The sequence below is a fragment of the Neofelis nebulosa genome, chromosome 10, assembly GCF_028018385.1.
Source record: "Neofelis nebulosa isolate mNeoNeb1 chromosome 10, mNeoNeb1.pri, whole genome shotgun sequence".
In the NCBI taxonomy this organism is placed as follows: domain Eukaryota; kingdom Metazoa; phylum Chordata; class Mammalia; order Carnivora; family Felidae; genus Neofelis; species Neofelis nebulosa.
Window position 1 is genome coordinate 84,522,793 of NC_080791.1, and position 20,647 is coordinate 84,543,439.

Below are 20,647 nucleotides of genomic sequence, written 5' to 3' on the forward strand. Positions count from 1 at the left end.
AAAATAAACTCCACCTTTACCTCACACCATATACAAAAATTAATTCTCAATAGATAATGAAACTAAAAGGTGGAAGCTAAAACTAAAAGTTTTAGAAAATAACACAAGAGAAAATCTTTACAAATTTGAGGTTTAAAAAGATTTCACAGGTAGAGCACAACAAACACAAATCATATAAAAAGAAAGTAATAAACTGGACTTCATCAAAATTGAAAACATTTATTCTTTGAAAGGTATTATGTTAGTTTGCTATGACTGCCATAACAAAATACCACAGACCGGGTGGCTTAAAAAACAGAAGTTTATTTCCCACCGTTCTCGAGGCTAGAAGGCCAAGATCAAGGTGTCAGTAGTTTTGATTTCTTCTGAGACCTCTCTCCTTGGCTTGCAGATGGCTGCCTTCTTGGGGTGTCCTCACATGGTCTTCCCTCTGTATCCGTGCCTTCTAGGTGTCTCCATGTATGTCCAAATTTCCTCTTTTTGTACAGACACCAGTCAAATTGGAATAGGATCTACCCTAATTGTTGCATTTTAATTTAATCACTTCTTTAAAGACCCTATCTCTAAATATTGTCACATTCTGAGGCACTTGGAGTACACTTCAACATGTAAATTTTGGGTGTATTTGATTCAGCCTATAATAAACACTATTAAGAACATTTTAAAGGGAAGACAGTGACAGGGATAAAATTTTCTAATACTTACCTCTGACAAAGGATTTGTACCCAGAATATATGAAGGACTTTTAAAACTTAACAAGAAGACAATTCAATAAAAAAATTGGGCAAAAGATTGAAAGACACATCAGAAAAATGGATATGCAAATGGCTAACAAGCACACAAAAAGATGTTCAACATAATTAGTCATAAGAAAAACAAAAATTAAAACCACAATAAGATTCTACTACATACTTAATTAAATAGATAAAATTAGAAAGAATGACAAGGCCATGTGTTGGCAAGAATGTAGAGCAACTGGAATTGCCACATATTATTGGCAGGAATTGTAACTGATACAACTACTTTGGGAAACAATCTTATAGTTTTTTAAAGCTATATAGATATTACTATACAATGTAACAATTCTACTCCCAGGTTTTTCACCAAGTGAAATGAAAAGGTCCACACAAAGACATGCATAGAAATGTTAATGGCAATATTATTCATCACAGGCAAAAATTCAAAACAACACATAAACTGAGAACAAACTGAGGGTTGATGGGGGGTGGGAGGGAGGGCAGGGTGGGTGATGGGTATTGAGGAGGGCACCTTTTGGGATGAGCACTGGGTGTTGTATGGAAACCAATTTGACAGTAAATTTCATATATTAAAAAAAAAATAAAAAAATAAAAAAAATAAAAAAAAAAAAACTTTATGCAAAACAACACATATACCTATCAATGAATTAATGCATAAATAAATTGTGGAATATCTATGTAATAGAATATTACACAGCAAAAAAAAGAACAAACTACTGATACACCTGGAAATATGAATGAACCTCAAAAACATTGTGCTGAAGGAAAGACGCCAGACACGTAAGAGTTCATACTATAGAGGCACTTGGGTAGCTCAGCCGGTTAAGCATCTGACTTTGGCTCAGGGCATGATCTCTCGTGGGTTCGAGCCCTGTGTCAGGCTCTGTGCTGACAGCTCAGAGCCTGGAGCCTGCTTCAGATTCTGTGACTCCCTCTCTCTCTCTCTCTGCCCCTGCCCCACTTGCACTCTGTCTCTCCCTCTTTCTTTCGAAAAAATAAACATTAAAAAAAAAAAAAAACAGTTCATCCTATAGATGCCACATATCAAATCTAGACCAGGCAAACTCATTTGTAGTGACAAAAAGCAGATCACTGGAGGCCTGGAACTGGGAAGGGGACAACTGACCACAAAGAATCTAAGGGAAATTTTGGGAGTTATGTAAATGTTCTGTCTTGATTATGATAGGTATGTGCATGCATGTATGTTAAAACTTATCAACCTTTGCACTTTAATGGGTGCACTTTTTGTATGTTAATTAAAACTCAAAGATGTTTAGATACAATTCAAATGTATTAAATCAAAGTTTCTGGGGCATCTGGGTGGCTCAGTTGGTTAAGCGTTGGACTTCAGCTCAGGTCATGATCTCAGGGTTGGTGAGATAGAGTGCTGACAGCACAGAGCCTGCTTGGGATTCTCCCTCCCTCCCTCTCTCTTTGTCCCTCCCTGACTCACACTTTCTCTCTCTCTCAAAATAATAAGAAAAAAATATTTTTTTTCTTCAAAAAAAATCAAAATTTCTAAGTAGAGGGCCTAGGAATGAGTTTTTTTTAGAAAATCTCATCCACAGTTAATTCTGCTTCAGCCAGGGGTGGGGATGGTGATACAGTCCAGCTCTGACTCTGTGCAGGCATCCCTCTATTGCACTGTCCTCAATGCAACTCATGGTCATGCAGCTTCTGCTTGATGCCACCCTGCCTCCACCTCCACCTCCCTTCTACCCTGCCCACAGCTCACTCTCTTGTATGAGAGCCAGTTCTATTTTAGAATAGCTCTTTTTCTCACTATGGCATGCATCTCTCTTGTTTTGATGGTTGAAGTGACAAAACCCTGTGGTCCCTTGCTTTCCTCTATTGCCTCTGCTCTTGCCATTCAGGATTGCCCTAGGAATATCTAAGAAACAAGGGGTCCAACCAAAGTGAACACATAATGTCTTTGATGTTTAAATTAATGTACTGATTTAGCATATACTATTGATTCACCATTTCTCGGTACTGGGCTAGATGCTAGGGTTAGAATAAAGAATATTTATAATGATGGTCCCTATTCAGGTCCTGGCTGGACACTAGACATCTATATTTGAATGTGTGGTGTTAGAGGAAAACAAGTAGACAAAGGTGTGTGGTAGGGTTCCCTTTCTGTCCATGCCCAAAATTAGGGATCCAAGCTCTTTTCATTGATGCCTCAAAAATCTTCACATGCTTTCATTGGCCTATTCCAAAGGCAACACCAACACATTCTGGAATGTAACCAATTATATAGTCTTATTAATTCTAGTACCTATTTTTGCCCCTCTCTTCTACTATCTCCTGGATGTCCTCAATGGTCCTTGTGGGCCCTGACATGTAGCAGAGTCCAACTTATACCTGCTCCCTCCTCTTGAACCACAGTCTGCATCAGGCCCACCAGCTGGTAAGGCAAGACTAGTCTAACAACTAGATTGTGAAAGAGTCAAAAGTGCTTTTTATGGAGGCAGGAAAGTGTTCCAAGAGCATATACCCAGAGTATTTTCATTTGTAAAATATTTTTCACATATATTATCTCATTTGAACTGACCTACAACTGAAAATAATAATAGCCACCATTCATGAAGTTCCTACCATGTATAGATACTGTGCTAAGTGTCCTGTACTTTTTAAACCTCATTGAGTCTTGAAACAATTGTAACAATGTACATACCACGTCACTCTCACTTTACAGATGTGGAAACAGAGGCTGAAATAAAGCAAGTAATCTTTCCAAGGTCACACAAATAGTAACTGACAAAATTCAGATTTGAATCCAGTTATGTGTGACTTCAAAGACCACACTCCTAACTACTATTGTCATTAATGATCTTAGCCTAATAATGCCCTGTTCTAAAAAAAAAAAAAATGTTTTTACTTTTCTATCTGTATTGATCTTTAAATGTTTTTAGATGTACCTCTATCAGAATTAGTCTCCTGGTCCTGGCTTCTCTCTGCCCACTGCCCACTCTTCTCCTGGAAAGAGTGACTTTGCAGTTTGGAAATGCATCTTATGTGGCTTAGCCTCTTCTAGGATCTTCTTGGTATTGTCTGTCTAGAAAAAACACATATAGTTGACCCTTGAACAACATGAGTTTGAACAGCAAAGTGCACTTACACGCAAATTCTTTTATTTTTTTATTATTTTTTTTATTTTTTATTTTTTTTAACATTTATTTATTTTTGAGACAGAGAGAGACAGAGCATGTGTGGGGGAGGGTCAGAGAGAGGGAGACACAGAATCGGAAGTAGGCTCCAGGCTCTGAGCTGTCAGCACAGAGCCCGACGCGGGGCTCGAACCCACGGACCGTGAGATCATGACCTGAGCAGAAGTCGGCCGCTTAACCGACTGAGCCACCCAGGCGCCCCACACAAATTCTTTTCAATAAATATAGTACACTACTGTAAATGTATTTTATCTTCCTTATGATTTTCTTAACATTTTCTTTTACCTAGCTTATTTTATTGTAAGATATTACAATATCTTACAATATCTTATGTTTATTGTACATATAACATACAAAATATGTGTTAGCTATTTATGTTATTGGTAAAGCTTCCAGTCAACATTAGGCTATATAAGTTTTTGAAGAGTCAAAAGTTACATGCAGATTTTCTACTGCGTGGAGGGTTGGGTCCCCTAACCCCCAAACTGATCAAAAGTCAACTGTATTTTGATCTGCCCTCTGGGCCATGAATAGATGTATTGGGGTATGTCTTGCTCCTATGAACCAGGCCTATAGTCTTCCAGCTCTGTCCATGACGAAGTAGATAAAGTGACTTTTTAGTTGCAATATTAATGAGACCATTTTTGCCATATGCATAAACCATATGTTCCAATCCAGGATATCTGCACCTTATGTAATTTGAAAAAGGTCAGCATCCTCTATGAAGATCAGCTACTACTTTAACTGGTAAATCTTGAAATCAAGGTAGAATCACAGAAAAGCAGTTAATTTCTTGCTCATGTAAACTCTTGTCTGTGCTTGGGAAGGTTTCCTTTAACGCAGTCATTCAGGAACCCCAGGCTGTGGAAGGCTCTGCTATCTTCAATACTTGGCTTCTAAGATCTACCTGGTCATCAGTGCCTAACTGGGAGACAGAGGAAGACAAAGAATAGCAGATCACAAGGAAGGCTTTTCTAGGACAGGCTTGACAACTTATATGCCTTGCTTCTTCCTACATTCTATTCATCACAAGTCAGGCACAACCTCATCTAACTGAGAAGGAGGATGGGAATAGCTGTATGCCCATATAGCTGTAGCTGTATGCCCATTGTGGAAGAAAAATAGGTTTGATCAACAGCTTGTTTTTTTCTGCCACATATTAAGAATGAACAAAGAAGTCCTAAAAATAAGTAAGAAAAAATTTTAAAACATCTAATAAAACATGGGCCAAAGATAAAAATGGGCATTTCACATGAAACACAAATAATGGGCAACAGATGTATCCAGAGGGGTCAGCTTCATTAGTAATCAGAGAAATGAGAATAAAACCACCATAAGATATTGTTTTATAGCCAACGGATTGGCAAGACATTAAAACTCAGATAATGCCAAGTGCTTGCCCAGACGCTTAGTGCAACAGACACTATCAGTGGCTGTCCATCTCCTTTGGCTTCCTCCAGAATCTAGCTACGGTAGAGTGAAAGCAGTCCCGTAAGTGCTGGCATGAGACCAAGTATGGGAGTGGCATAATTTTATGTTTTAGAAATACAGATCCTGAGTCAAATAGATTTAGGCTTGAATCCAGCTTAGCTCCTTGATAATTTCTTCTCGTTGGATGAATTCTTAGCTTCTCTGAGCTTCACTTTCCTAATCTGTAAAATGCACGAACAATAGCACAATATGGAGACTAACAAACTGATGAGCACAAGTACTTAGCGTAGGCCTATATGTTGTACACTCAATAAATGACCATTGTTTTTTTTTTTTTTTTTTTTTTTTTAAATTTTTTTTCAACGTTTTTTATTTATTTTTGGGACAGAGAGAGACAGAGCATGAACGGGGGAGGGGCAGAGAGAGAGGGAGACACAGAATCGGAAACAGGCTCCAGGCTCCGAGCCATCAGCCCAGAGCCTGACGCGGGGCTCGAACTCACGGACCGCGAGATCGTGACCTGGCTGAAGTCGGACGCTTAACCGACTGCGCCACCCAGGCGCCCCTAAATGACCATTGTTAAGGAACAGGCTGAGACAATGATGAGGGAGCATTGTCAGAGGGATGAAGAAAGGCCTCAACAATACACACTCAAAGAAACAGTGACTGCTCAAGGCCAAAGGGAATAAAATTGGCTCAACTTTCTGATAATTGGATTTTGGAGTTGCTGAGATTATCGATTTGTTTGAGGGAAATAATTCTTAAGATGTGAAGGTTTTATAAGCCTATAGTTTCTATGACCTCATAAGCAGTCATTGATAATCATTAAGAATTTAGTTTCTAGACTATGTTGTCCTTTGCATGTTAACAATACTACCTTGTGGGTGGTATTTAATTTTTTGTTTTCACTGTTTTTATTTTTCATTTTCCATTTATTTTTCTCTTTTTACACTGGGTGATTGTTTTTTTCCTTAAAGTTCTCATAATCACTCAATCCTTCATATCACCTGCATCAACCATTTACTATCTACCTGGGTCACAGTAGCTCAGCACCCAAGCTAAATTATGCCCTTTTGTAATCAACTAAGTCAGCCAGTCATTTCAACTGTTCCACACGAAATCAAGTTCCATACACCACAAGTTTCCATTCCCTTCTTTAACTCAGTCAATAATGTGTATTACAAAATAGATGTGAAAATACTTCACTTAAACCCTCTCAAGGGTAAATGTTGAGAGTGTTTGTAGAGTAACATATCAAGCCACATATACCTTGTGGATTGTACAGCCCCACAGAATAAATCTTCATGTATTTTAGAGTCATTGTTACCACCCACTCCTGTTTTTCTTCATGCTAAGAAAGCCTAAGTTTTTCATCCCTCTTTATAGGTCTGGTATCCATTGTTAAAAAAAAAAAAAATTCAATCCAATAAATTTGAAGATCTAATTGGTTTATTAAGCAATCATGATCGGGTAGCATCCCATTCAGCAAAAATAATGAATGAGCTTACAGAGGTGTTTTGAGGAGTTGTACAAAATAGAAAGTTTTTATAGGCAGGACAACGGGGCAAGGAAGCTATTAATTAGCAAGAGAAAATAAAAGGGTGGTTCAGGCCAGGACATCTCCTTTTGGAGGGAAGGACATGACAGAGGTTTTTGTTTGTTGGTTGGTTGGTTTGTTTATTTATCACACAGATGACCTCACTATCACAGATCAGGAAATTTCAGAGTGACTTTTAAAAGGCCACATTACTGGGGTAGGTTGAAATTGTAATTAAATCTTGGTTTGCTGTCTTGAGAGGCAAATGACTCCATCTTGAGCTGGTTTTTTTGTTTTCTTTTTCTTTCTTTCTTTCTTTCTTTCTTTCTTTCTTTCTTTCTTTCTTTCTTTCTTTCTTTCTTTCTCTCATTCTTTCATTCTTTCATTCTTTCTTTCTTTTTTAACACCATCCTACACGCCAAAGCTTTTTCAAGTTCTTACATCCCATAGCCATATACCCATACCCAAACCTATACCTACTGTTCTTGGAGGTTCTTGTTTGGTACATTTAGTCATGTGGATTCATTACAACTAACACTACTGTTACTGGAATTAACTTGTTCATACTGGCCACAGTGTTCTCATTCTACATATTGTACTCAGCAAATGCCAGACCCGAACTGGTGAAGAAAATGAATTAGGGGCGCCTGGGTGGCGCAGTCGGTTAAGCGTCCGACTTCAGCCAGGTCACGATCTCGCGGTCCGTGAGTTCGAGCCCCGCGTCGGGCTCTGGGCTGATGGCTCGGAGCCTGGAGCCTGTTTCCGATTCTGTGTCTCCCTCTCTCTCTGCCCCTCCCCCGTTCATGCTCTGTCTCTCTCTGTCCCAAAAATAAAAAATGTTGAAAAAAAAAAAATTTAAAAAAAAAAAGAAAATGAATTAAATTCTGATTCTGTCCCCCACACATACCCATACATTTTATCCTCTGTCATTTGATGTCCATTTTCCAAAGTTCTGGTTATCTCTTCTGCTCCTATCTCCTTTGGATATCTACTTCCATCCCAGTTGAAGATGCTTCAAACTAAATTAGCATGTTTCTTCCTTTCTATAATTACATCTTGAGGGCCAACACCAAGGTGGACATGCCACAATTTCTGCCCTATGAGAGTTTACCCTCTGGTAATGTAGACAAGATAACACACACTCAGGACCCTATGCCATAGCATTATATCGCAGAGTGTTGTGGAATAACAATAGGGGAGCAGGGAGGACTTCTCCATGATTATGATGCCCCAAATGTTTCTTGAGTGACAAATGAGCTTACAAAGAGAAGACAGGTCAGTGAGAAAAGCTATGACAGCGCTTCCATCCTCTACAATGTACCAAGTATGCACTCTCTGGGTGTTACCCTAATTCAGTGCACACTCATACTCAGGGTTTTGTCAACTAGAAACTCAGTTTCTAGGGTGTTGACAAGCTACTAAAAACAGTGAAACACATGCTAAATGTTTTTTTAAGCTTTACAAAACATTCCAGTTGAATTTCTGGTAATCCTGATAGTGATTGCCAATCAGTCCATGAATCATAAACTATTACTTGCTTCTCCTTGGCAGTGAGGATATTGCTGGGCTGGGGTTGAATCAATCTCCTCAGCCCATTTTTATAATGGTGGAGATGAGGGACTTCTGGGGTTCACTAAAATCCCAGGAGCATTATGTAAGCTGTTGAGGCTTGAGGATGTCCAAAAAATAGGCCTCTGTGAGTTCAGATATAATTGAAAGTTAGGAATAGGGGTACAGATGGTAACTAAAATGTTAGCTTCATTGCTATTTAAAATTGGATAGGAACACATGGCTTATGTGTGGCAAAAATGGTCTTATTAATACTGTACCTAAAAAGTCACCTTATGCAGCTAGTCACAGACAGAGATGGGAAATGACATGCCTAGTTCTCAGGGGCAGGATCTATCCCACTAAACCTGGCCCAGACAGCATACCAGAATGCATGCTCTTTCCAGGCAGACAGACACCAAGAAGATCCCAGTAGGGACTCAGCCACACAGAAGCAATTCCAGATCAAAAAGTCACCCATACTCCCAGGGTAAGAATGGGCAGGGAGCAGAGAGAAGCCAGGACCAGGAGGCTAACTCATAAAGTTTAGTTTGTTTCCACATATTTATTTCCTTGTAATAAACATACAGCTCTTAGATAAAGGAACTATGTCTTAACCACCTTTTTATCTCCAGTGCTCTGCTCTATGCCTGATACGTAGTAGACACAAAATACTTGATTGATCAATTAATTAATTTTATAACCTAAATTGTCTAATTCTAGAAATGGCAATATTCTACTACTTACCCAATTACTTTGCCTTGATTCTGCTCTTTTATTTTATTCCCCTTTTCCTCTCCTCTCTCTACCCAGGATTCTGAATCTATCCTTATTAGACCATTTCCCCTTTCACTCTCATATAATTTATAAACTTATTATATGCACTTTAACATTAGAACAACATGAGCCTTAGAAAGTAGTGTTAATGGAAGTCCAACAGGAAAAAATGAAATCAATTGTTGAGATGTCTTGTAGTTTGTATGTATCTCTTTGCTTCTCTCTAAAAAGAAAAGGGAGGGAGGGAGGAAAGGAAGAGAGGGAAGAGGGGCGGAGAAAAGAAAAGGAGACAGAGGAGGAGAGGGAGAAAGAGAAGAGGAATGGAGGGAGAGAGAGAGTTATTAAAGTTGGCTCCTTGATGTGTGTGAGGGGATAGGTCCCTTGGAGAGATCAGAATACTATTGCACTAATAAGAGAAATAGCACAGAGTAGTGTTTACATGTGGGACCATACTGCCTGGGTTTAGATTCTGAGTCTGCCACATACCAATTATGACCTCGACAATTTTCTTAAACTTTCTGTGCCTCAGTTTCCTAACCTTTAAAACAGAGGTGATAAAATGCTTCACAGGGTTGTAGTGAAAAGTAAATGTATGTAAAATGTTTAGATCATAATAATACATAATGAGCACTATATAGGTGGTAGCTGTCGCGATTACTCTGGGGGGTTCCTAGTAAGTTTACAGAACAACTGAATGAAAAATCTGGATATGAAACTAGATGTAGCATGTACTAGAGGTCATTTCAAATAGGGACAAGATGTTCTAGGATGGCGAATACTTGACATCTAAGCTAACACTACCCTTGACCTGTGCTTATGACAGGAATTTCATATCAACCATGAATTCATTTGCTCTGAGCCTGGGCGTAGTTTCAGAATTTTTCTCCGAATATCATACCACACAGTCACTCCTAGTCAATTACAGCCAGAAAATAAGGTGAAGCCTATTTGCTAGCCCTATTACAGGCCCAGTATAAAGTTAGTCACCAGGAAGGTGGCCATGATATGAGTTTGGGCTGGGTCTCTTGGAGGACCGGTACAGACCAAATGAGCCACCTGGTGGAGGGGCCTTTCTGTCTATAACCTAACCCCACTGAAGTTCCTTCTACTGATGAGAAGTCAAATCATATTTCAGAGCAAATAACAAAAGAAACTTCCATAATGACAACATGACAGTGAGACCAAGACCCAAGTGCCTATTCACATGTATGTGAAAAGAAGAAACAGAGAAAGTGTCTCATAGGCTAAGTCACTTGCTTACTTTGTTAATTTTGATATGCTTGGGCCATACCCTCAGTGTTTTCCTTTCAACAATTTTACTTCTCCTCACTAAGCTCATATTTGGTCCTCTCAGAAGTGTGTATTTGGAAAGAAACGGACCCAGAATGGTGACTGAGACTGGCATTAGTCAGAGAATGATACTGATGTTCATTGTAATTACTTGAGCAGACTAAGCTGGGAGCACTGGTAACTGAACCTCTTTTTTCAGGAATGAAGGAATCAAGATTCCTTTTTCCAAGTGGGACAGTTTTATCTATTAAAGTGTTTGTGTGTGTGTGTCTCCTACATCTAGACCATCATGATAGAAAAAACACATACTGTAACTAAGCCCTAGACCCAAGGGCAAAAGTCCATCTTCCTGAAGACTTAATGAAACTCTTTTCCAAAACCTTCACTTAATTCCTATGTCTGGGGTAAATTTTGTGTATGGAGGCATTGACACTGGAGGGGGAACCAGACCTTAGAATTGGACAGGGAATGAGCAGTATTTTTTCCTTACATGTTGAAATGGGCATATCAGTCTTGCTTACTTTCAGCTCTACATCTGCTATATCTCCTGCTAACTCATTTGAATCCATGCCCAACAGATACCACTATGGGATTCCCCAAAGTTGTTGGAGATGAGGATTCTGCCTTCAGCAGCATCAATTCTGGTAGCTTCCAATCCCCAGCTCACCTGGTAGATCAACATTTGCAAGTGGACACCTCTAGAGGGAGCTAACTTTACTGGCTTCATTTATAATATAATGGGCAAGGAATTGTAAAATATGGGATTTTTTCAGTGTCTCCAGAATTTGAAGACTTTCAGGGGACCCTATAATTATGCCAGAGGGCAGTCATGTGGTAAGGCATAGAATCCATGAAGGAGAAGGAGAAAGAGAAGGAGGAGGAAAAGGAGGAGGAGGAAGAGAAGGCTACTTGCAAAGAATAGAGATTTATAAGTTCCTAAAAGGCATTTCAAAGGGATACTGTTTTCCTCCCCAAATTTCTGTGATTCTTACTTTAATATATCTGATTCCACCTCGATAAAACATTAGCAGTCAATGGTGGCAGAAAAGGGAGACTGTATGAAGAGCAACAAAGAGATGTAGTCTGACTGGAACTTCATACTTTACCAAATGTATAAGATATTTTCAACCTAATGTTCATGTTTCCGATGAGATGCAGGCACTTGGGCTTGTGGTCTCTAACCAATGTGAAGCTGGGAAACAGCTGTGTGGAATCTGCAACTCCTAGATATGTTAAGACTTGGCTGATTCCCCGCAACATCTCAAAGTTTCCGCATAATACTCAGCTAAACAGAACAGCAAATAATGAGCACTGATACAACCAGACAGAAAAAGTATAGCTTCAGGCTGCCAGCGGACAGACAACCTGCCATTCTCTGCAGGTAAATGGGGCTTCTGAATTAGAGTCTGGAAAGGAGAGAAATAGGAGGGGATTCTGCTAGCCTGCTGCAGCCCTGAGCTCCCAGAGGCATCCAGTTGATACTATACAGCAATGCCAGGAAGAGTGGTTGGGGATGGCAGAGAGGATGCCCAGGACCCAGACCCCCAGTGAAAGGAACCTAGCTCTGTTATGCAATTTCCAAGGCAACATAGACACTGGGTCTCAGTCATAATAGAAAATAACTTCCTTTGGTAGTCCCCAAACACTTCCACCTCCAACTGCAAAGGGCTTATCAGGCTGAGGACGAGGGCTCAGCCTATGCTAAAAAGGAGTCTCTTGTGTTCTAATTAGTGACCTGAACAGGCTTAAAGGATGAGTGGGATCAAGGAATTAAAAAAAAAAAAAAAAAAAAAAAGAGTGGCTAAGAGACTGTATTTCACTTGCGGTCACCCTAAGGCCAGAGAACATATTAGAAAAAAAAAAAAATTGGAACCAAAGTAGATCCAAAATGGTATGTCTCAGAGAAATATTATCCTTGTGAAAACTGCAGTGACCTCTAAAGAGAAAGTGAAAACTGTGTAAAGTAATAAAACGCTTAGCTGAGACCCTTATGGAGTCACACCTGGATCACAGCCACAGCCTCCCCACCTAGTGTTCTTGCATCTAGTCACTCTTTCCCAGTCCATCTTGCATAATGGTATGAGACATTGATCTTCCCAGAACTTTCCTTCCATCATGTTATCATCCCCTACTCAGAAAAAGGTCAAGGCATCTTTGCTGCAACTCCCAGAAAGTCAGCTTCATGTACCTAACTGTCCTCACTCGTAACCATAGAAGTCGGCATATTCACTTACTCTTGGACCAACAAGCCATGAGGAAGCCCAGCAAGAGAAGAAAGAACATGTGCTTCAGTGCTCAACAGACTCGCTTTTGATGTTAGTTCCTGTGCTTGACCAGTGGCAGAACTCATTCATGTTATTTGATTTTCTCAGCCCCATCTGTAACACAAGGATAATACCAAACCTCATAGCAGTTGTCATGACAAAATGGCAAACTGTGTCTAAAGTACTCAGTGTTACAGAGCCTGCAACCCACTGCAAATTCATAGGTAATACTTTTTGCTTATTAATCATTTCCTGTTTTCCAAATTTTCTGTGATATTACCTTAATATTTAAAAATATATAATAAAGAAAGAAGTATAGTATATCACCTTATCAAAACTAGGGAACAATGTCTTAGATGATGAGGGAGAACAGAACCTGGAGAAATTTTGAGGGAGGGTAGCAGCTATATTTGCTGCTTGGTCTGCTTCTGTTTGCAAATTCACAAGTTCCTCCTAAGTGTCATCTGCATTTTCCTTGACATCCTAAGTTGTTCTGTGACTTCAAATGACAACAGTAATAGTAGCTCTATAGAAGAGCTCAAATAGAAGACACAAGCATCAACAGACACAGAAACCCTCCCTACAGAAAGTTCCAGCATTTAAATGTCACTGTGTTAGATCCATAGTCCTTGCTTATACAGTTCATGTTTTCTTCAACCTGTTCTACAATGAGAAAAGGCTGACAGTACACAGCTGGTTTTGTACCTTCTAAGTTGTTCATCAGAAGACATATTTTACATGACCACAGCTAAGAGCCGTTTTGTGAAGATAGCAGGTGAGCTGTGCACAAGGCTGTTTCGGGAATATACACATGCCAAGTGTGCTATTCTGTGTTCTTACATTCTTTTTCCCCTAGGAGCTGAACTCCCATTTGGCTGTTCTAGTTCCTCCAAGGAACTAAGGTAAGTTTCCATCTTCAAAAAAGTAATTAAAGGGGCGCCTGGGTGGCGCAGTCGGTTAAGCGTCCGACTTCAGCCAGGTCACGATCTCGCGGTCCGTGAGTTCGAGCCCCGCGTCGGGCTCTGGGCTGATGGCTCGGAGCCTGGAGCCTGTTTCCGATTCTGTGTCTCCCTCTCTCTCTGCCCCTCCCCCGTTCATGCTCTGTCTCTCTCTGTCCCAAAATAAATAAAAAATGTTGAAAAAAAAATTTAAAAAAAAAAAAAAAAAAAAAAGTAATTAAAAAAGGAAATGAAGTTGAAAAGAAGATTATATGGTGGTCATCATCTTGCTGCCCAAATTCAAATATTCACTAACCTTCAGGGCATAAAAGACAGGGAAAAAATCTTCAAGGCATAATAAACACAGAAATGATAACATCTAAGGAATAGACAATAAAGAAAGCAAATTTAGGATCAGAACAAGAAATTATATTAAGAAAACAGAAGGTGGCTTATAAGTGGAAATGGTAGATTTGCTCTACTAAAAAAAAAAAACGTATATTTTCGAAGCAATAGGAAAACAAAAAATTTTTAAAAATAAGTTTTTGCTAATATACTTTTTCAGAAGCAGAGCACCAAATCCAAAAAGAACTCTACCCTTTTTTAATTTATTTTTTTTAAAAATTTTTTTTTTTCAACATTTTTTTAATTTTTTTTTTATTTTTGGGACAGAGAGAGACAGAGCATGAACGGGGGAGGGGCAGAGAGAGAGGGAGACACAGAATCGGAAACAGGCTCCAGGCTCCGAGCCATCAGCCCAGAGCCTGACGCGGGGCTCGAACTCACGGACCGTGAGATCGTGACCTGGCTGAAGTCGGACGCTTAACCGACTGCGCCACCCAGGCGCCCCTAATTTATTTTTTTAATTGAAGTATAATTAACATACAATGTGATGTTAGTTTCAGGTGTACAACATTTGATTTGACAATTCTATATATTACTCAATTCTTACCATGATAAGTGTAGTTACCATCTGTCACCACACAGCCTTATTACAATATTTTTGACTATACTCCCTAAGCCATACTTATCATCTATGTGATTTAGTCATTTTATTATGGGAATTTTGTACCTATTCCCTTTATTTCACCCATCCCCTCACCTACCTCCCTTCAGGCAACCACCAGTTTGTTCTCTGTATTTGTCTGCTTTTTTTCATGTTAGTTTGGAAGAACTCTACTTTTAATCTCTTATATGACACAGAAAAATGAACAGCTGCCACAAAGGAATCAAGAATACAATAATTCACTAAAGTGAACATTTCAGGAGGGAAAAGAAGAAACTTGCACCATTAGGAAACCGAATGTCTGCTTACACAGCTGAAAAGGGGTATCCAAATGGCAAGGGGGAAATGAAAAACAACCTCATTCAACTTTGTGCTCACCTTTTTTTTGTATGTCACAAACTGATCCAATCAGGAAAAAAAGACTATGGGTGTTTCTGAGTGCAGTTTCCACTGCATTATACACACAGGGTTGTTTTAAACCAACGCTGTGTGGAGCTATTGCCTTAACAGAGTTTGGTGGCCAAGGCCAGAAACCCTGGTGTGACAAAGACTGGGGAGGAAAAAAAGATTCAGAACATAGACAGAGAATTAAAGACAGACTCTGAGAGGTTCAAAATTTTAAAAAGAAATAGCTTCAGTAATCTGAATCATTAGTTTCCTGAAGCCTAAGAGAAGAGGCTTTTAGTAAGTTTCCAAATAAACTTTATAGACCCAAATTAAATAGGCTGTTATTGGAGCCTTGGGAAAGATTCAGAATATCCTAACCTCTCACCGTAGTTCTGCCAACACTTTTTATTTACCTCTTGCTGCTTCTTCAATGCCTCAGGTTTCTCATATCCCCATACTAAGCACTCCTGACCCCCTTCTCTCAAACAGGAAGTGCATCCATTCTTCTAAATACTCATTTTATGTTATGGTTGTTGCATATTGTTTCCTCTCCAATAAATGTTTACTTTTTCCAAGTCACAAAGGCAGGCTCCTATGTTTGCTTCGAGAAGCTTTATAATTTTAGCTTTTACATTTCATGATCCATCTTGAATTAATTTGTGTGTAGAGTGAGAGGTAGGGGTTGATGTTACTTTTTTCCATGTGTTTAGCCCAGTTGCTCAAGCACCACTTGTTGAAAAGATTTTCCTCTCCCCATTGTATTGCCTTGGCACATTCGTTGAAAATCAGATGACCGTATACGTGCGGTTTAATTTCTGGATTCTATTTTGTTCTGATGTATTTTTCAGTTTTTAAGCCAGCACCACCCTGCTTTGATTATCATAAAATTTATAGTAATCAACTTTCACATTTCATAGATAGCATGATGCAGAAGCCTAGGACTTAAGTCCTAAGGCTGACTTTGGCATTATCTAGCTGTGAAATTTTGTACAAGTCATCTGATTTCTCCATGACTTAATTTATTCACCTATAAAATAAGAGGTCGTAGATCAGAGCTGCGAATTAAAATACTTGGCAGATAATTTCAATTAATTAATCTGGAAGTTTCAACACAAATAAGGAGTGGTGGGCAATGTGCCAAAGTTCATGTCCAATCTAAAGAGGAAAGTTACCACACAATTCTAGGTTGCAGGAATGTAAGTTTGCTGTTGCCAAATCTTCTGATTTTTCCAGAGAAGCCAGAAACCTGTATTTTTATGTGAAATCTTCTGACTTTTAAAGCACCATGCAGGCCAAATAAAACACAGATGCTCAGCCTGTGAGCTGCCAGTTTGAGACCCATGAACCAACAAATCTCTCAGAATGTTAATTCTTCTTTTATAGAGTTATTGTGAAGAATAAATGAGGTAACATATGAAAATGCCTAGTACTATGCCCAGTACATAATAAGTATTTAGTAAAAATTCTGTATTTTCTTCCTGATTAAATATTCCATAAGTTGTACCCCAAATTTCTATCACTAAGCCTGTTCTTTTTTTTTTTAAGTTTATTTATTTATTTTGAGAGACACAAAGACAGTGCAAGTTGGGGAGGGCAGAGAGAGGAAGACAGAGAATCCTGAGAAGGCTCTGCACTCTCAGTGTGGAGCCTGATGTGGGACTCAAACTCATGAAACCATGAGATCATGACCTAAGTTGAAACCAAGAGTCGGATGCTTAACCAACTGAGCCATCCAGGCACCCCACTAAGCCTGCTCTTCTTATTAGCTGAAAGGTATTTCCAACTATTAGTGCCTTTATCATTTAGTTCACAATCTATCCTACATTAGAAACTTCTGGTTCCCCCTCTGGAACCTTCCTCCATGTTTTACTGTGCCCACATAGGCTGACCTATGTGAACTTCATGAACAGGCATTTTATGGTCAGTGGCCAATGGAAACATCAACAAAAGATTCAAGGGTTGGAGGAGAGTGAGGTTGGAGTGCATAATCCCCCAGCGCCCTACCTGTTGAATCATCAGGGCTTACTATGGCCTGAAGCCATAGTTCTCTTCAGCCTGCTCTCTCCATACTGCCCACCACCATTCTTGCAATCTACTATTTTCTCCTGCTGACCTTTCAAGACAAGAAGTGGTTAATAGATCTCATGTTCTTTAAACTCTGTCCACTCAAAGTCACTCAATTTGAATGTACTATGTCATCTTGTTCATAGATGTTGTCTAATATGCCAACCTCCCACTCCAAACAGAATTCCCTCCTTTGTCCCCTTTCTCAATCAACATTGCCACTATCTTGCCAATTAACCAGCCTTAAGATGATGCTCCTCTCATGGCACCCCTATACCTTATTTATCCCTATGGATGAGCCAGGAAAAAAGGCAAGAAATGACACTCAACAAAAACTAGTGTAATCGGTTACATTCAAGGATGAGTTGGCCACATTTTCTAGGACTGGAGTTTCTAATGAAATAACATTAACTGCTTTTGAGGCTGCAGTTTCTTTTCTTTATTTAACCAGGCCAAAAGGGTGAAGGCTCAGAGCTGTTCTGTGTAGCCCTTTCTTCTCTCCTTTGTGAATATTTTTTTCATTCATGCCTAGAGCCACCAGCACTTTTTCCCGGGCACTGGGTATGCTCTGAATTGGTCTTTCCATACCATCAGTGTAAGACATCCTATTCATGCTGAACTTAATACACATAGGAGCTGTTTGGTCTGCTTTGGATCTAAGCTATACATAGGCTGCTTCTGTGCCTTACAAAGTTTTCATGTGGTTCCTCCTAGCTTATTTTGCACTGGCATTCCAAGCTGAAGTCTCTGCTAATAGCAGTATTACTCTGCTTGTTCTTACTTGCTTTTCTCGTATCTTATTTAGTGGCCTCAGAAGCAGGAGACTTGGATGGATTAAGGCAGAATTTATGGACTTATTATACTAGCATAAAATTCCAACCCAACCTATAATCAATACAAAATACTTGACATCGATTTTTACTCATGCCTATTCTTCATCACCAGTGTTCACTCTATCACATGCCCTTTGTTTCAAAATGCCATTTGTATCTGCATTCCATTCTGCATTCTTGCCTCCATCCCACTTGTCTTCATCCCTGACCCATCATGCCAATCCAATTATAAGAACCTCTGCCCTTTCATGTCCATTTTGCCCACCTCTGCCAGACTGACCTTTCCTGTGGAATATTTCCACCATGACTCTTTATTACATATTACTTAAAATATAAATTCCATGGCACAGGCTTTAATGTTGCCCATAATATGCACAGCCAATTTCAACTCTCCTGAAGAGAAGGGTGAGAGAGAGCAATCTTCTCAGTGATTCTTCTGCTTACCATGCTTGTTTCTACCTCCAAGCTGTCCCCTTGCCTGATATGCCATATCATCTTCCTTCTTCCTATAACCAAGCCCCGTTAGGTCATATCCTACTTTCCCAATTAATCCTTTCCTTCTAAATTTAACCAACAGTTAATTCTTCCTATGAACTCACATGAGAAGTTTAGCCTTTTCCATACAATATGACCATTAAACACACATTATCTTATGTCATTTTCTAACTGCTTTAAGTATATTTGCATTAAATATATTGCTTAGTGTTAATGCTGGGTTTTTTTTTTTTTATTTTTTTTTTATTTTTGGGACAGAGAGAGACAGAGCATGAACGGGGGAGGGGCAGAGAGAGAGGGAGACACAGAATCGGAAACAGGCTCCAGGCTCCGAGCCATCAGCCCAGAGCCTGACGCGGGGCTCGAACTCACGGACCGCGAGATCGTGACCTGGCTGAAGTCGGACGCTTAACCGACTGCGCCACCCAGGCGCCCCAATGCTGGGGTTTTAAAAGATATCATGATTAGGGGACATAGGAGATGTTCCCATTTTACTCTTGGTCCAGACATTTGTTCCTCTTCCTCAGGACTCTAAAAGATATATTGCTAACAAGGAGGATAACAAATAGATACACATCTTATTTATAGCTGGGCTTGGTTCCTTATACCAAATGTAAACCCATCTAGTAATTGGGCCTTGGCTTGAAACTTAAACCTAAGAGGAAGGCTTCTGAAGAGGAAGTTCTTCTAAAGCCAAATTTACTAATAGCTTTCCAAGACTGAGTCAATGAGAGTTTCACATGCATATAAGAGAAGGGAGAGAGAGAGAAAGAGAGAGAGAATATCAAGCATTCTATCACATAGACTTAACTTTAACTTCTGCTACATGTAAATCAAGAGAATGAGAGAGTCACACTTACAAGTTCATGGATTTTTAACCTATACTGAGGCAGTGACAGCACCCATTATTAAATAAAGCCTAATCAGAATCCTAAATTCTGATCGAATCAGATTAGTATTTAAAATAATAGTTAAAAGCCTTGGATTTAGAGTCAGACTGTATGGGTTTGAACCCCAGCTAACCACTCTGACCTAAAGCAAGATATTTTAACTTCATTGTGCTACAGTTTTCTCATCTGCAAAATCACAACAGCAACTGTACCTTCCTTACAGGATAATTTTGAGAAAAGATCTGCAGTGATATTGGAACAGTGTTTACCACTGTTATGGAGGATAGAAGAGGAGAAGAAGGAAAGAAATGTACACATGCCCCCCCCCACACACACACACCAAGGGTCACATTGCAATAGTTCTAAGCAATGTGCAACATGTTGCCAAATTCAGAGTCAGCTCTGAATGTATGCTTGGTTTGAGATGTTTGACAGTACCAGATATCCTGCTGTTCCTTTAATTGACAAGGAGACCAGACCTGGAAAGGATGTGGAGAAAAACCCAAATAACTTGATAACTCAACTAAAAGATTCAAGAAATGAGGAGCAGTACCTATTAACTGTTTCAGGGTCCCCTCTCTAGTTTCTGGAGGGCACAGGACTTACTCTGATTAATATGTCTGAAATACCATTTTAAATCTTTGTTTATCCCCTTGAGATATCAACTTATTTCTGTAAAATAATTTCTCTCCCAGAGTCACTGGGAGAAAATAAATAAATATCATATTAGATTCTTCAATAGCTACAGCCTGCAAATTGAAGTCAATAGGAATCAAGAGGTTGGTTACCTTCTTTTTTTTTTAATGTTTATTTATTATAGAGAGACAGAGAGACACAAAGTGTGAACAGGGGAGGGGTAGAGAGAGGAGGAGACACAGAATCTGAAGCAGGCTCCAGCCTCTGAACTGTCAGCACAGAGCCCGACGCAGGGCTCGAACTCACAAACTGTGCGATCATGACCTGAGCTGAAGTTGGTCACCCAACCAACTGAGCCACTCAGGTGCCCCAAGAGGTTGGTTACCTTCTGATCAAGACCAGCCTCATAGGTAAGCAGACTGGTGTTCCCTAATACTGATTTAAAAGTATCTGAGAATATCCAACTTGTCCCAGGCTTCTATCTCACTACCTTCTAGAGTTTCTACTTAAAATCTCAGTTGTGCTTTCCTACTAATTTTATTCATAAATTCAATTTTTCATTCATTCACTTATTCATTTTAAACACTGAGTACCAACTAAAACACACACGTACACACACACAC

The 20,647-nt window shown here is 39.4% G+C and overlaps 1 long non-coding RNA gene across 1 annotated transcript; it reads right to left on the bottom strand.

The window, feature by feature from the left end:
* Positions 1-1,380: 1,380 nt before the first annotated feature.
* On the bottom strand, positions 1,381-17,340 carry LOC131487640 (uncharacterized). Its single transcript, XR_009249861.1, has 4 exons — positions 17,111-17,340; positions 12,746-12,889; positions 3,680-3,816; positions 1,381-2,995 (listed from the first exon to the last, which is right to left on the bottom strand). It is a non-coding gene; the product is annotated as an uncharacterized LOC131487640 (long non-coding RNA).
* Positions 17,341-20,647: the final 3,307 nt, after the last annotated feature.